Here is a 16,747-nt window from a genome sequence, read left to right as displayed (position 1 = left end):
TCTCTTTGAACTGTTATTGTGAGCCGGTGCTTGTATGAAACATTACTAAACATTTTTCAACTCATATACACTTTGTGGACAGCTAAAATAAAAATAACCTTGTCAAACTGTGTTTTACCTATTTCCCAAAGTGGAAATTTTGAAATTTACTGCTGTCATAATATTCATTCATTCATTCATTCATTCATTTTTACTTCATTTACTACTATCCATCCATCCATCCATCCATCCATCCATCCATTTTCTTTAGCACTTATAATGTAAGAGTCACATTGAATCTGAAGTCTTTCCAGTTCAGCCCGGCACACAAAACAGGGGACACCCTGGAATGGGTATTTATATAATATATATATATTATATATATATATAAAAATAAGAGGTATAGTCTCTTACCTTAGGGGCTTCCAGCGTACAGAATATTTCTCCATAGATTTTTGGTCTGTTGTGGCTGGTGTGAGTGGCACTGAGGGTGTGGTTCTGTATGTGGGTGTGGCTTCTGGTACATCTACAGGTGTGGGTGTAATTTCAGATGAAGAGATGGTTTGGTTCTCTTTACAATGCCGGAAACCTAAATGGCACAGACATGTGCTTCGCTTTCTGCACCCAGATCTGTTATAACAACGAGAAGAACACTTTGCTGCACAGACAGACACACAGACAGACAGACAGACAGATAGAGAAGCTTGTTAGATTGATATAAATACCCTAGTTGCTCTTTTTATTGACACTCCATTGACACCATTGCCTTTGCGTATGTATTTACCACTTTAAGGCAGTATGTATTCCAATGAGCTTAGCATTATTTTATTGAAATCTTTTTTTTCTGTACAGTTTTGTAATATAAACATTAAAACACAGATAAAACACTAAGTGTGCTCACGTGCACACTTCATATTTCATGAAGTTCGAACCCATAACCTTCCGATCAGTAGCCCAACACCTTAAACATTGAGCTACCACATCCCCTCATGAATTTACACATGCATTGATAAGTGTTTTGGTTCTTAACTTTAGCTTGGAGAATATTTTATTAAATGGTTTGAAAGGTTTTGCAGGCTGAGACACCATGCATACTGCGAGTACAGTTTTCCAACATTTTTCCAACAGAGTTGGAAAAACAGACAGTCAGTAAAATGGGCAGTAAGTTAGGTGACATAGTAGAGAAAAGAATTCAATAACGGAAACAAAAAATCAGGATGGCAATACATTTAATCTTAATCACTCACATTTTGTGCATTTCTTAGTCTTGGGATGAACAATCCAGCCAGAGCAGCATCTTGTTCCACACACGTTTGGCCTATGGAAAAATAGATTGATTGTAAGATTTTCATTGGATTTTTAGCTGTTTCTGATGGAATTAGTTTTTATATTTTGTTATTTATTTGTACTGCATTTTCTCCTGTATATTTATTAGATTCTGACATATCAGAATGAGATTAAGGTTCTGTATGTTATTTTTAGACTCTGCGTCTAACTAAAGCAACACTTCAGTGAAATAAGCAGAAGGTAACCCATTAACAAATGTGGTAAAGCTACTGTAGTAAAGATTTTAAGGTTTGGTGCTTGAATTTATTGCATTGGAGATGGATTAGAGATAGATAAGATTAATTTAGCTAACAGGTAAAGCTAGCAGTGCCTTTGGCTTAGCAGCAAGAAACTGCAAGGAGAAATCATAAAATATCAGTACACATATTGTGGTGACCATGTTAAAAACATTCTTTCTTTAAACACTGAAAATAAAAAGTGTTTGAATTTTCAAAAAGGTAAAACAAAGAAAGGTTCAATATCTTGAATATTCATATGCATAAAAATGCTGTACGCATCTATACCAGGTACAGCTAAATAACAAGTACAATTATAAATGTATTTCATTCATTCATCTTCTACCGCTTATCCGAACTACCTGTGCCTATCTCAGGCGTCATCGGGCATCAAGGCAGGGTACACCCTGGACGGAGTGCCAACCCATCGCAGGGCACACACACACTCACACACTATGGACAATTTTCCAGAGATGCCAATCAACCTACCATGCATGTCTTTGGACCGGGGGGAGGAAACCGGAGTACCCGGAGGAATCCCCGAGGCACGGGTAGAACATGCAAACTCCAACCACACAAGGCGGAGGCAGGAATCGAACCCCCAACCCTGGAGGTGTGAGGTGAACGTGCTAACCACTAAGCCACCGTGCCCCACTATAAATGTATTTATTTAGTAAAATTATAATAAACTGTAAACACTGTGAACATTATAAACACAGTATGCAGACAGATGTGGGGGTATTACACAGTGGGGGTATTACACATACTCCAGATTAATCTAAGATAATTAACTTTATTAGTTACAAATACAATTTGTTATATTGCTTATTTTAGTTAAGTGTTCATACAAAAATGGTTTTCCCTGAGTGTTATCCCATTCAATGAAGCATGTGTTCAACATGGTAGATAGAGTTTATCTAAAATGGATTAACAGGGTTTAGGCCATGCTAGCTTGAGGACATGCAATCATTAAACCAAATAGGTGTGCCAAATGTAGACCTCTGGTGTGTAAGGGTGTGGAAGGAGGAAGGGGCTTAGTCTGTGCTTTTAAGCACACTTTCAGTAAACAGGTCTCACCACAAACCCAAAGAAGCATGCAGCTAATTGGGTGGAAGTATGGTATCTGGGCTACCACTTGGGCTTAAAAAGAAATCAGCAATGGCATCCTTCAAAAGACCCAAGGTCTAAAATAGGGTGGGGGCAGGCTGGCTATTATCAAAAGTTTATAAATAATTTTTGAGATTACCGAATTACCTAAAAATGGACTGCCAGATCCAATCCAGTGAACAGAGCTGTCCAAGTGGGCATTCTGCCAGATAAAAGCAGTTTTATATTGGGGCATACTGCTGCATTCTCCTTTTGTTCTGCAGACTGATGCACTCACTGGACAGAGGGCTGGGGGCAGTTTTGTCCCAGATGGAGGAGAGGGAGGAGCACTCTGTGCTGTACATCAGCTGGAAGCTATCAATAAGAGACACCAAATACAGCATGATCGAGAACGTGTGCCTGGCAAGTGGGCCATCCTCATCCTCTAATAGTACCTACTAGCGCACACTTTTAGACTCCATTCCGATCACTTCCACTCCAATGACTCCACTGCATGAATGTTATCAACACATGGATTACTTTTTGGTATCTAGCATTTCAGCCTTTCAAACTAGCCTTACCACTTCAAATTTGAGGTAGTTCACAGACCAGGGGCACAGACAGTGGTGACAGATTATCTTGGAAAGGAGACTCCATCAGTGGAATTATGTGGTGGCAGGGGCATGAACAAGTGCCTGTTGTGGACAGAAAGGAGGCAGGTTCACCACCAGATGCATGGCTTAGTCAGGGATGCATACTTTTCAGGAGTCAAGTGTTGAACTGCCCAAGTTCCACCAGCTCGATGATTTGTTCTGTGTCCCACTCCCCTGACATCAACAACCGGTGAAATGGGTGGCTAATCTCTGGGACTTGCAGCAACCAGAATTATTGGACAGTGCTCCTCAGATGACTGGCCTTTGTGCTGCATGACTGCCCATTTTATGCTGGAATACTCCAACTGCGTCCATGGTAGCAGCTGCTGGCTGGCAATCTGGGCTTCCCCCATAGCAAAGGCAGAAGTCACAGAGTTCATTCCTCCTCTGGGCATCCCCATACAGCTGTTGCATGCTCAAACAGCTCCAGGAAGGCCTCTGAGTCATCCTTGGAAGCCATCTTGGTGAGCTTAATGTGTAGTAAGGGGACACAGCTGGAAATGTGGTGGGCTGCAGCAGCTTCTGGTGTGCCCACTGGCTCTTAGCCTGCTCTTGATTGAGGGTTTGAAGGACAGCTGCTGTTCATTGCCCAGGTTGAGGAGTGATTTCTGTTAGGTTTGGGGGAATAGGGCATGGGACTTTAAAAACTTGCCAATTTGGGAGGCTCCAATGGGATTGTATGAATCTTCACTAGACATGGGTTTCGACACTACTGTAGGTTCTCAGGGTGTGAAGGGGTGGGGGAAGAATTGGTAGGCAGGCAGGATATTAGATTTTTTTAGATGGGATTATGGGATTCATTAAAAGCAGAAAGAGACAAACAAATACTTAGGGTAACTGTTACCACCAATAGATTCGTTTTCTATAATCCCGTTATGATGTTCTTTATTTCAAGTATAAATCAAGTTGTCAATGATTCCAATGTTTCATTATTTTTTACATCATTCAGTTAACATTTGGTGCTATAGCTCACATTATAGCAGATATAAAGAATTGAACAGAATTGACCAAAGATTTGATATAAAATCAAATAATAAATCAATAAATAACAAGAAACCCTAAAGACGTTTGACTAAGGTTTAATTATAGCACTGTATATTACATAGGACATAAGGCAAGGACTTACTTTTATTGTACTAAACTGTATAGTAGACAAACATATGATATATACACCAGTTCATTTAAAAAAAACATATCAAGGTGCATGTAAAAACCATCACCACAAATTAATGTGTGTACAAGCATCCACTCCTATAAGACATGTCTGAGTGTGAGATTAACACTCCACACTGACCCCTCACCCAACGTTAAACTAAAAGGATGAATAAGAAGTGATGAATAAGAATGAGGGGCCACCACCCATTCAACCGAAAGCTACACTTTAACACTACTTTTTTTTTTTACCAAGTGAGTAAACAGGATTTGATTAAGAGTCCTCAAGTTGGCCTACCTCTGTTTGTCTAGTTGGTTTCTGAGAGAAGGGCAATTAGCATGCTAACACGAACTCAATAGTTCAAAAAAGGTGAAGCAGTAAAACCTTCCACTAGCTATACATGAACTAGAACCTTCAGCAGCTTGTACTTGTGAATTGGTTACAGTGTTGTGGTTTTTATTGTGGTTTTGCCATAGTGTGCTACCTTTGACCTCAGGGTTGTATGCATAGCTAATTTGGCAGATGTCTTTGAGAAAGACAGCTAAAAGAAAGATGGAGAGAAAGAAGGATGAGAAAGGGATATTTTATACAAAAAGACCACAATTGTGTGTGGATAATTATAGTTACAGTAAGCTTAATCATTTTATTAGAACTTGTTTTGCGTGTTCAAACATTTAGAACAGGGCCTTAAATTGGCTAACATATTACCTACTCTTGTAAACACCCTATCTATATAAATACCTTGTCTAAGGATTTGAATTGTTACCTAGCTCCTGTGCAAATGTTAGCAGGCTAATATTTGTATGGCACTAAGTTTATTGTCATCTTAAAGGCTTGGGAAGCAAACACTTAGACGATTGTCTTTTGTGCCAATTCACTTGAATGAGGCAAAAAATCGTTGTTAGTGAGGAAATCGGTTAGCTAAGATGTTGTTCTTAAACACCTAACAGTATGCATAAATGATCACACACCCTAAAAAAATTGAGCTAATATAGACCTATAGCTACATTCCTGTCTGGATCTGATGCTTGAGCAGAGTGATAGTAAATTATGTGCTCACGAATTGAGGAAGATGGCCACTATTACTTTTTTATTTTAGCTTTTTGATGTCATACATTTATTGCAAATAACAATATGTTATACAGAGTCAGAACCCACATATTTAAGTGTTTTTGAGACACTAAAAGGTGTATGATTATTTACACATGCAGTCTGTACAATGCTAAACTGGGGTGTGTGTTAGCTTTATTAGCATTAGCATTTATTAGCTCTATTCACAGCTTCAGTGAATAGATTGATTCAGAAATTGATTTAGAGACTTGTCCTTTCATGACGGTTAGTCCTCAATGAGGGTTAGTTATAAAGGAAGATAAAAGCTAGCTCTTGTTCATGGCTTTTTTTGTGGGGGAGTTTTCCACTTTCATCTTTATAGAAGGATAAATCTATCAAGTGCTTTTTTTGGCATGTTAAAAAAAAACTATACTTGTTTGATCCTCTGTTTGAGGCATCTGAAAAACTCCATATAAAATTAGGTCCAAGAGTCTGAAACCACTAATAAAAAGGCTCCTGTTTTGTATTCCTTTAAAATTGAATACAAAAATTTTATTACAAATTATATTACTGACAACAAATTGAATAGAATCTTTGAAAGATTTGCATGAAGTTTCTTAGTATTAATGCACTGGTGCAGGCATGGACTGCAGAAATGTGTGAAAAGTCTTTTTAACTGTTGCTTTAATGATAGCAAAAACCAACATATAACATGTGTAGAAGTAATTTAACTGCATTGGTGTTCCTCTTCCAAGAGTTTGTCATGATAACTCAGATAAAAATACTAAAAAGTAGCTTTAAAGATGAAGAAAATCAGAAAAACAAAATAGACATGTAACATGTACTTAGAAGTAGGATATCATGGTGAGATTTAGCCAATGACACTCCGCATATATTGTAGCTAGCTAGCTAATCCATTGCAATTTATCCATAGTTATTAATATAACAATTTATTGAAAACAGCCTTGTGATATGTTAGTTCCATGTATTAACATCAAGGTTGTTCATACTGGACGGCATCTTCTGTTTTAGGATAAGATATCCCAACTGTTTCAGATTGCTCCATTGTCCCACATTCAGAGATGATGTAAAGCTTAGTTAGAATCAACATACAGTATGTAGTGAGAACATCCTCAAACCAATGCTAGGTGACTCCTCCCCCCATGCTTCCATTATTTAATTGTGGTGCGCTCATTTAAGACCGAAAATATGAGTGAACACACATGAACGACACAAGTCAAGTCAAGTGAAGAAGCTTTTGACATTTCTGTCATTTCAACTATATATAGCTAATGCAGTACACAGTGTAATGAATCAACGTTTCAACAGACCATTGTGTTACATAGAACATCAAAGTGCTACATAAAGCACAGAGCTAAGGACTTAAAGTAAGTTGTCCTGGACACATACAGTACATCGTGTGCAACCTAGCGCAAACAGCATCAGGCAAAAATTAACAAAATAGCGCTGACCAGTGTGCATTCTGTACGATGTGCAAAAATAGAGGATTGAAAACAAACATAGTTCTTGTAAACATACTGTATATACACTTAAGTTATAGCAGCAGTTGGATGAGGTATTGAAATGTGGTGCGCAAACAGTAACTGAGTGAATGTGCAAGTGCAGTTCACACAGTTGAATGTGTGTGTGTTTGTGTGTGTGTGTGTGTTTGTGTGTGTGTGTGTGTGTGTGTGTGTATGTATTTGGTAACAGTTCAAATTTGTAACTACAAGCAGGAAACTGGATTTTCTATGAGTTTCGAAGTAAAAGGTACAAATACATGATAGATTCAATGGATGCAACATTTGTAGTTGATGGTATACTTAGTTTAGTTACTGGTCTTAGAAGTTAATTTCAGTTTAGCCATTTTTGAGAAGTCAAAAAGCCGTGCTGTATTTTTTTGTAATTAACAAAAGATACATCTCTATTTTGCTCCAAAACTAAGTGACTTGAACACACCTGATGTCGTAATTATGACTTCCCAAAAATGTATACATGGATGGATGGATGGATGGATGGATGGATGGATGGATGGATAGATAGATAGATAGATAGATAGATAGATAGATAGATAGATAGATAGATAGATAAGAAGTAATCCAACTGCAAATACAAATAAGCTGATTTTTTTCATTACATTTAATTTAAAAATATCAGGAAGCATAAAGGAAGCATTATGTACATTTGACTTCTTTTGTTAAGTTGGTTCTTCAACTAAGCAGATAATATTAACTCATATAATACTCATGTATATACTGAATGTATTTCAATACAAATACACATTTCTGGGTAAAAACAATGTATTATAATAGAATTACATTAACATACACACTCACCCAATTAAATCAATCTGTATTCTTGTTCTGTTGGTGTTGTACTGCATGTGTTTCAGTCCTCTCGTGTGTTTAAGAGCTGTGAAATTAAAGTCTGAGTTACTCTGAATATGTGAGTTTCCAGGTGATATTAATCCAACTGGTAGCTTTTTTGTTTCCGAAAGACAGACGAATATATAAAACACACATCCAAATGCACAAATATACAAATTCCACCAGTGTACCATGGTGCATCCAAACCCTGGATGCTGTTTACACAGGTGTGAAACAAAATGAATTAGATTTAAATGATGTTATTTGTCATTTCTGTATCTAATCCTTGAAAGTGGATTATATCAGATGAGGAATACTGAGGCGCCTATCCTTGTGCTGAAGTTGCTAAGACTCCTACAGGGGTATGAATGGGATAGAAGGATAAAGGAAGAAAAAAAACAGTCAATGGCACTCTGAAGGCATAAAGAATCAACCAATCATGTTTAAGAATGTCATACAAGACCAAGCCTCCTCCCACCAGTGCTTAAAGTCCCTTGCTTTTTCACACAGGGTCGTTCACTTCCCCTTGGTTGAGCACCTTTCTGCATTTTAAGGCACACTTTATAACATTATGAACTTGAGTGAATTTTGCTAGATGAGGAATCAGATTGAAGATTTCAGATGCAATGACAAATGTTTTAACAGAAGCACATTTAATTGTGTGCTCAAATTGCATTTCAATCTTCTAATTTCTCTATCATGGCACAATGATGGTGCAGTGGGAGGTGTTGCTGCCTTACAGCTCCTTCATTCATGGTTAGATCCTTTTATGGTTCATGTTCCTTCAGTGGTTTTATCCCATCTACAGGGATGTATTTCTGGCTCATACCCAGTGTTTCCAGTATACACATCTACCACATTCCAGAGAAGGGAAAAGTGTTTACTTAAGATGAAGGAGTGAATGAATTCCCCCATCTATACATAGCAGATGGAAATGCATTACTTTACTTTAACACAAATGTGGGAGCACTGGTTAAATGTAACTTAAATATATACCATTAGACATGAGAGTCATCCTTTAAAAGATCAGTTGAAATGATCTACCAATTAACCATTTGGTATTTAATATATGAAAATATCGAGTCACCATCCAGTTCACTATTTACACCTATACGTCTGATCATATATGCGGATATCTAATCACATGACAACATCACAATGCATACACTCGTGCAGATAGAGGCCCAAAGCTTCAGTTAGTGTTCATATCAAAGGGGGAGAGTGTGAACTCAGTGACAGTCACTAGAGTTCACACAGAATGGTCTGAAAAACAAAAAAGTGTCATAGAGTGAGTTACGGACTTGTAAGTGGAAAGGCTTTGTTAATTAGAGGGGTCAGAGGAACTTTAATAGATTGTAGAACAGGAATCTAAGGCTATCATTGGCACAGACTCACCAACAGTGGACATCTGAAGATTACCAAAAAAAATCACCTGATCTTTTTCCAGCATTCAACTGAGCCAACAACTGATTCAACAGCATTCAACTGAGCCTGGGCAAACCAAACAAACTAAAGTATTGATGGTGGCCCAACACCTTATTGAGTGAGTGTGTGTGTGTGTGTGTGTGTGTGTGAGAGAGAGAGAGAGAGAGAGAGAGAGAGAGAGAGAGAGAGAGAGAGAGAGAGAGAGAGAGAGAGAGAGAGAGAATGAGATAGTAACTGCAGTGCTTCTCATTTCCTTTCTTTACTTCCTTTTGTTTCCTCACTTTGTTTTTATCCCACTGAAAAAGGAAGCGAAAAGGGAAACAAGGACAGAAGGTATTGATAACAAACATATTTAGTAGTAGAGATGTTCTTGCTCATTGAATCATCACTCTAAATCATGTTGCCCAGCTGTATTAACTGGACCATGTTTCAAATAAATTCCGTTCAACGGCTATACAAGAGTACGTGCTTCTAGGGGGATTTTTACCGAAAATATTTCGAACTGAGACCAATCCATGTGCCTTCTGTTCATCCTTTCTTTGATCAATTGAAAATGTTTTTTTTTTTTAACCTCTAAATTTTGGATGGATATCTGTAATTGGTTGTGAGTGAAAATGAATTAATTAAAATGAAACATTCTTCTTTAAGTTCTACAAGATATCGTTTTTTTCATGAATAATTTGTATTCACAAAATTTGGACCAAGAAACATGGTCATTTTTTTGGGTAAATATAATAATCACACATGTAAATGGAAGAAATGTGAAGCCTTCTTAACTTTCTTTTTCTGTGAACTTCAAATATGTTCGAAGAAAAAAAAAGTGAGACAAAATCATTATGTTCTTATGAAAGTCCTGATTCACATTTATGTGTCATTTATGAGTCCATCTTAGATCTTATTATTTATTTATTGGCTAGTTTGTCTTACTATGATGGGATGTCCCGTCTTTTGTGATGTAAATGTGTAATAAAGAAGAGGGGGCTTCTAAAATGCTTCAATACTGCCATCTAGAGGTAACACAACGTCAATGGACCATTATATTACAGTGGAATCAAATCAGCTCCTTTACATCTTATTCCTACTTAAACCAATTTAAGTAGTAAAAAATAAATTTAATTGGTGTTTTGGTGAAAACGACTGTTTATTTTCTAAGGGTTAGGGTTAGGTAAGGGTTATTTTAATCTGACTTAACTACTACAAGTGAAAACCCATATTCTTCTTTATGTACTGTACTTTGTGATGACGTCACGAGACACACCTGAAGAAAATGTTTATTTTGGAAAATGATGAAAAGTACAAACTCTTCTCAATATTGCGGAGTTTAATTCAATTGGTTTGCTTTTCTTTCGTAAAGAATAATGCGTGGCAAAAGTTTGTAATGCAGAAATTACACAAAAGTTTGTAATGCACAGATATTACACAAAAGTTTGTAATGCACAGATATTACACAAAAGTTTGTAATGCAGATATTACACAAAAGTTTGTAATGCAGATATTACACAAAATGTTTGTAATGCACATATATTACACAAAAGTTTATAATGCACAGATATTACACAAAAGTTTATAATGCAGATATTACACAAAAGTTTGTAATGCACAGATATTACACAAAAGTTTGTAATGCAGATATTACACAAAAGTTTGTAATGCACAGATATTACACAAAAGTTTGTAATGCAGATATTACACAAAAGTTTGTAATGCACAGATATTACACAAATGTTTGTAATGCAGATATTACACAAAAGGTTTGTAATGCGGATATTACACCAAAGTTTGTAATGCAGATATTACACAAAAGTTTGTAATGCAGATATTACACAAAAGTTTGTAATGCAGATATTACACAAAAGTTTGTAATGCACAGATATTACACAAAAGTTTGTAATGCAGATATTACACAAAAGTTTGTAATGCACAGATATTACACAAAAGTTTGTAATGCACAGATATTACACAAAAGTTTGTAATGCACAGATATTACACAAAAGTTTGTAATGCAGATATTACACAAAATTTTGTAATGCAGATATTACACAAAATTTTGTAATGCAGATATTACACAAAAGTTTGTAAAGCACAGTACACGACTTCCAATAGCACGTTCACTGCACTTCATGCTTTTGACCACCAGATGCCGCTAGCGCGCGGTTTTCATAAGCTTCGAGTGATTTATTCGGCATATTTGTGAAGGAAGCTACTGGTGTGCTCTTGTCACGCCATGCCTCGATAAGACCCTGCTTCTGTACATGACATTTTAATGTGAGTAAAATGCTCAGCCTATTGAAAAACCCTCGAATGAAATAATCTAATGAATGCAAAAGCAAACACGAGGGGTTTAGCAACAGACCAGAGCGCGTGCTCAGCAGCAACAGCTACTCTACGCATGCGCGAAAAACGTGTTTGTCCACCTGACAAAGATGGCGGACAGATGAGAAATCATGATGATGTCTCCGAATTTTCACCATATTTGCGGAAACGTAAGCGAGCACGATTCTGCTGCAGAAAATATTTAGCCCTCTATGTTCCTAAAAAAAGCAGGTAAGGGTCAAATGAAGTCATTCGCGGCACGTCAACGTGTTACCAGTGTCTCATGTTCTACAGTCTAAGGTAGCTATTTAGAGTATTGTTTTTAACCCACCCGTATTCGAGAAGATTCCACCTCCGATGATGTGATTGGCTTTCCGTTAATCTGTCAAAGCTGCTGTCCAATCACATTATGGATTACGCGGTGGAATCAGCCAATTGTAGCTAAGGAGGAAGAATTTGCTGCAAAACGGGTGCGAACCTGTTTGGGAGTTAGTTTAGATTAGTGACCCAATATTTAAACACCACTTGGGAGAATGACATCAGGTAGCTGATTAAATTAAGGTTTCAATAGTTAACCGTGCTGAACTATCGACACTTGTTAGCTAACGCTAAGGCTCATGTTGTCACTACTTAGCTAAGTAGCTACTATATTGTGTGTAACATAAGCAGCTACAGTAGCTCATTGTCATTCACGTAGGTCGGTGGTGTACAGCAATTTAATGCAGTTTTACTTAATTATATGTTTGTTTTGTATGTTTATTTTGTAACTTTTAAACTTATTTTGTGTGTCCTATAATTATATCCTTGTTATTTTCCCATTTCCATGCTAATTTAATTTCTTAGAATAAATGCCTGTCAATATTCCATGATCATATCGGCATAATGTCTGGATTTAAATGCTGTTTACATGTCATGAAGAATATGAACCATTTATGAACAAATTTTATAAATTTCACATTTATAAAAGGGGATTTATACTTTTGTACAAAAAAAATACTTTTGTCCAATCAAACGAGCTCCTGGAACTAATAAGCCCCGCCCCATAAGTCAAGTCGTCAAGAAGCTTTATTGTCATTTCAACCATATATAGCTGTTACAGTACACAGTGAAATGAGACGTTTCTCCAGGACCATGGTGCTACATAAAACAAAGACAGGGCTTTAAGGACTTAGTAAATAAGTCGTGGCCTAATGGTTAGAGAGTCTGACTCTTAACCCTAAGGTTGTGGGTTCGAGTCTCGGGCCGGCCACGACTGAAGTGCCCTTGAGTAAAGCACCAAACCCCCCAACTGCTCTCAGGGCGCCGCAGCATAAATGGCTGCCCACTGCTCCGGGTGTGTGTTCATGGTGTGTGTGTGCACTTTGGGTGGGTTAAATGCACAGAACAAATTCTGAGTATGGGTCACCATACTTAGCTGTATGTCACTTCACTTATAAAAGTAAGTCCTAGCCACATAAAGTGCATCTGTGCAAACAGTGCAGGACAAGGCAAACAAAAAATTACAAGACAATACACAAAATACAATAAACAGAAACAGCGCCGACCAGTGGAAACAAACTGGGTGGGGCAAATTGAGTGTAGGTTTTATGAGTGAATAATTTCCTGTTATGTATATTTTCCTCCTCAAAATGCAAGTCTAGTACATGTGTAGTAAATCCTTCAGATTTAACAAGCAAGTATGTTAGTGCTTTCTGCTCAAAAACAAATACTTGAATAAACAGTATATGGCAATGAAAGCTAGGGAACGTGGTTTGTATATTTATGACTCTGTGATTTGACGTCCATGTTTGCGCTTGTTCCCATCTCAAAACCTTGACTTTGGCTTAAATGTCTGTGACTGATGCGAGCTACACTAACTGCGAAGGTCGATATGCTGCAGCGCACAGTTTATCATACAGCTGTTGTGTGTGTATATGAACCGGCTATCGATCGAGAACTCGGACACATGAAGACACGTTCAAATGTTTTCTTCTGTGCCGGTTGATTTTACTGCCTCAAGTTAGACAACACTCTCCTTCCTCTGCTCTTACAGTTACAGGGAACAAAAAGATACAATAACAAATGATTTATTAATCCATGGTGTGCTGACTGAAATCCTACACAGCTGAAACCAAGCTCAGTTTAAACCGGTGGTCTCTTATTTAGCCGTTCTCCTTAAATCACAGCTGTTTAGATTGATATGGGTTGGCATAGCTTGGCATTGGCATTGCTTGAATTTTATTGGTCAGTGTAGAGGTCATTTTATTGGTCATTGGCAGGCTCTCGTAGCATTTCATGATCGCCGTAAGATCGAGCTGCATAGATGTAGATGAATATGAAGGTGAGAATTTCTTCTGTGCAGAATTGTGTTAATGCCATCTCAGTGTTTGTGTGTGGGTGAGTTAGTGTTTGGGTGTGTGTATTGGTGTGGTTGGTCAGCTGTGTCTATTTTTGTCAATCGTCTGGGATTAGTGGTGCCTGCCTGCGTGTTAGAGTTTATTTGAAGACATTTCAATATCCTGAGAGACGTCAAGTCTTTCATGGTTTTCCTACGGTGTTTCTGTGAATGACATACTTTTGGTCTCGTGAAGTTTGTGAAGACGTTGTTCCTCTTCTGCCACGTTATGTATGTGTGTTATGTCTCTACCCTGAACCACATTAAATAAATTGTTTATATTGAAATATTTGGGATGTGTTCGAGTTGGGCTGTCAATAGATTAAATTTTTTAATCACAATTAATCAGACTCTTTTTGTGTGATTAACTGTGATTAATTGCACACTTGTAGTGAAATGAAACAAACACTTTTATTTTTGTTGAACATGTTTATTTTTGACAACATTTCACAAAATTGCTATATCCAGGAAAGCGAACCATCAGAACAATTTCAATCTCAATTCAATTTCAATTTCCTACTTGCCAAACTAAAACAGAACAAACACAAGCTTATCTTTCTAGTCGGCATTTAAAGGTGGGGTCTCAGTTGTTTGAGAAATGCTTCAGAAAACTGAGTCGGGCCACCAAACAAAACAAAAACAAAACTAACGTGTAGCCAATGAGCAGAAAGGGGCGGGTCTTGTCAATATGGGCGGAGAGAGTATTCAGTACGCATGTGTGACATTAGCAGAAAGCGGTTTTAACATTGACATGGAGGATAAAAACAAAGAAAGAAAGTGAAGAAAGGTTTATGGTAGCAAGAAGCAGGACCCATGTTAATATAGGATCAGTTTTCCAGCGCTGGAGAGAACTGAACGCCTTCCGCGTGAAACGGAGATAAACCTTTCACAGTACAACACACAGTACTACAAAAACACATTTGTATTACCATAGTATTACTCATTGAGTTAATTTATTGATAAAAATATACCCTCGGCCAGCTGCCCAAACAGGTTCCACCACAATAGTTGTCTGGGTTATACTTGGGTTATACTTGTCTGGTGTATGTGTGGGCGGAGCTATCAAAACAGGGGTGGGACCCATTTGGGTTAGGGGCATGTTTGTTTTGGTGATTTCAAATGTCAACATTGGCTTTCAAACAACGGAGACCCTACCTTTATCCAGCCGCTAAGGTATAGTTAATGCAAATGAATGCATGTGCCAGTCTTTATCGACGAGATGCGCAGTTGTACCAAGTAATTATGCAAGCTTACCAATGTCCAGTGGTCCCCTGTCAAAGCAACACTCTTTGTTTGTGATAGCAGCTCTACTTTGCATTTTTTTTCGTTAATGTACAGTTTGTGAATCCTGGATGTGATTGTTGATCTTGTCGGTGGCTCGAACGATGAGTCGGAAGTCGTAATCCTGATCACTTCTTTTAGGCTCTGGTCAGCAATGATGTTGACTGAACAGCAGTCCTTGGCAATCTACTTTTCTACGGAAGGAAGCAAGCCTGGCTGACGTATGTCTTCTCACACGCCATACACACTGATCCAGTGTGGGTTTTTACACACTACCCGTTGGTTTGCTAGTAGAACCTGTGATGTGTTCTGCTTTTAAATGATATTGTAAACTCGATGAGCTTTGATGGTAGGCCAGTTCTTCATTAAATTACAGTTTATCCAGAGTACCATAGAAGGTTTTTTTAAAGAGAAATTCCCACCTACCAGAGGTACTTGCACCATTGTAGATGCTAGGTCTGATAAACTCCCAACCCCCAACATCATAACACGTTAATAACGCACCTTTGTGTGACTCGGTAATTTATTTGCGGTATTTGCGTTAAATTATTAATGTCAAATTAATTGTTAAATTATTGCGGTATTGTGTTATTGCGTTAGGGATTTTGTATTAATCACGTGCATTACCTTTGACAGCTCTAGTTTGTTTCACAATGTTTCTGGAAGAAAATAATTTGAGTGCATACTTACTCATGCTGTACAGTCTAATCTGTGTTCAGTGAAACAGCTGTAAACTGCACACAAGTTGCAGGTATTTCTCTCTGTCACTGACATCGCAGAGGGAGATTGGTAGAGTTTATTAAGAGAGAAATGTTCAGCAATCTGGGATAAGACTCCAGTTTTATCAGATGAGTAAGAATTCCAGTGTAGAAGTGGTAGATATGACTGTGAGCAAGATCTGAACAACAAACATCAACAAAGATGTCAACAAATTAGTTCTGATTGGTCAGATGCACACAAACAAACATTCAGACTTACAGGGACAATACATGAGGGAAAATGGTGTCTAGACAGCTTGATAACAGCCCAGAAGTTTATTTACCTCTTTTCTATTTTGTCCAAAACACTATTTGAAATGTTGCTTCATCTGACCACAAAACTTCAGCATGCTTCCACAACGCCACTGTCCATCTCAGCATCGCTCACAGACGGTGTTAATGCACGACTTATGCTTTGGATACAGGGGCGAATGCTGATGAACGACAGGTTTACAGAAATCTTCCAGGACCCATGTGATGATTACTTTTAGAGCTGCACGACTGCTTTAAAGACAGTAGCTGTGTTTCCATTCAAGTTGCAATATTACTTGACAGATAAATCATTCGCACAGAAAGCACCTTTTCCTTCCCACGATAACAAAACGTCACTTACAGGGAAACCACGCAAAGTATCAATACAAACGGGAGCAAATGGCTACAACCTGAGAAGCCACTGTGACCTTTCTTTCTCCCATATAATAAATGACTCAATCCTCATGCTCTCTCATGATCCATATCAATATTATG

The 16,747-nt window shown here is 37.8% G+C and overlaps 1 protein-coding gene and 1 long non-coding RNA gene across 3 annotated transcripts in view; one reads left to right on the top strand and one right to left on the bottom strand.

Moving 5' to 3' along the window:
• Positions 1–515: 515 nt before the first annotated feature.
• Positions 516–7,904, bottom strand: LOC132851050 (uncharacterized). The gene is made up of 3 exons (XR_009649007.1): positions 7,820–7,904; positions 1,227–1,297; positions 516–637 (listed from the first exon to the last, which is right to left on the bottom strand). It is a non-coding gene; the product is annotated as an uncharacterized LOC132851050 (long non-coding RNA).
• A 3,765-nt stretch (positions 7,905–11,669) lies between these two features.
• Positions 11,670–16,747, top strand: part of LOC132851038 (golgin subfamily B member 1-like) — a 53,824-nt gene continuing 48,746 nt past the window's right edge. For both annotated transcript variants that reach the window (XM_060877609.1, XM_060877608.1), the window contains exon 1: positions 11,670–11,818. The gene's annotated coding sequence lies outside the window, so the exon portion shown is untranslated. The remainder of the gene's footprint in view (positions 11,819–16,747) is intronic.

This window comes from Tachysurus vachellii, chromosome 9 (assembly GCF_030014155.1).
Source record: "Tachysurus vachellii isolate PV-2020 chromosome 9, HZAU_Pvac_v1, whole genome shotgun sequence".
Taxonomy (NCBI): domain Eukaryota; kingdom Metazoa; phylum Chordata; class Actinopteri; order Siluriformes; family Bagridae; genus Tachysurus; species Tachysurus vachellii.
Note: the sequence above shows the minus strand (reverse complement) of the source record. Positions and strands in the feature narration are given on the sequence as shown.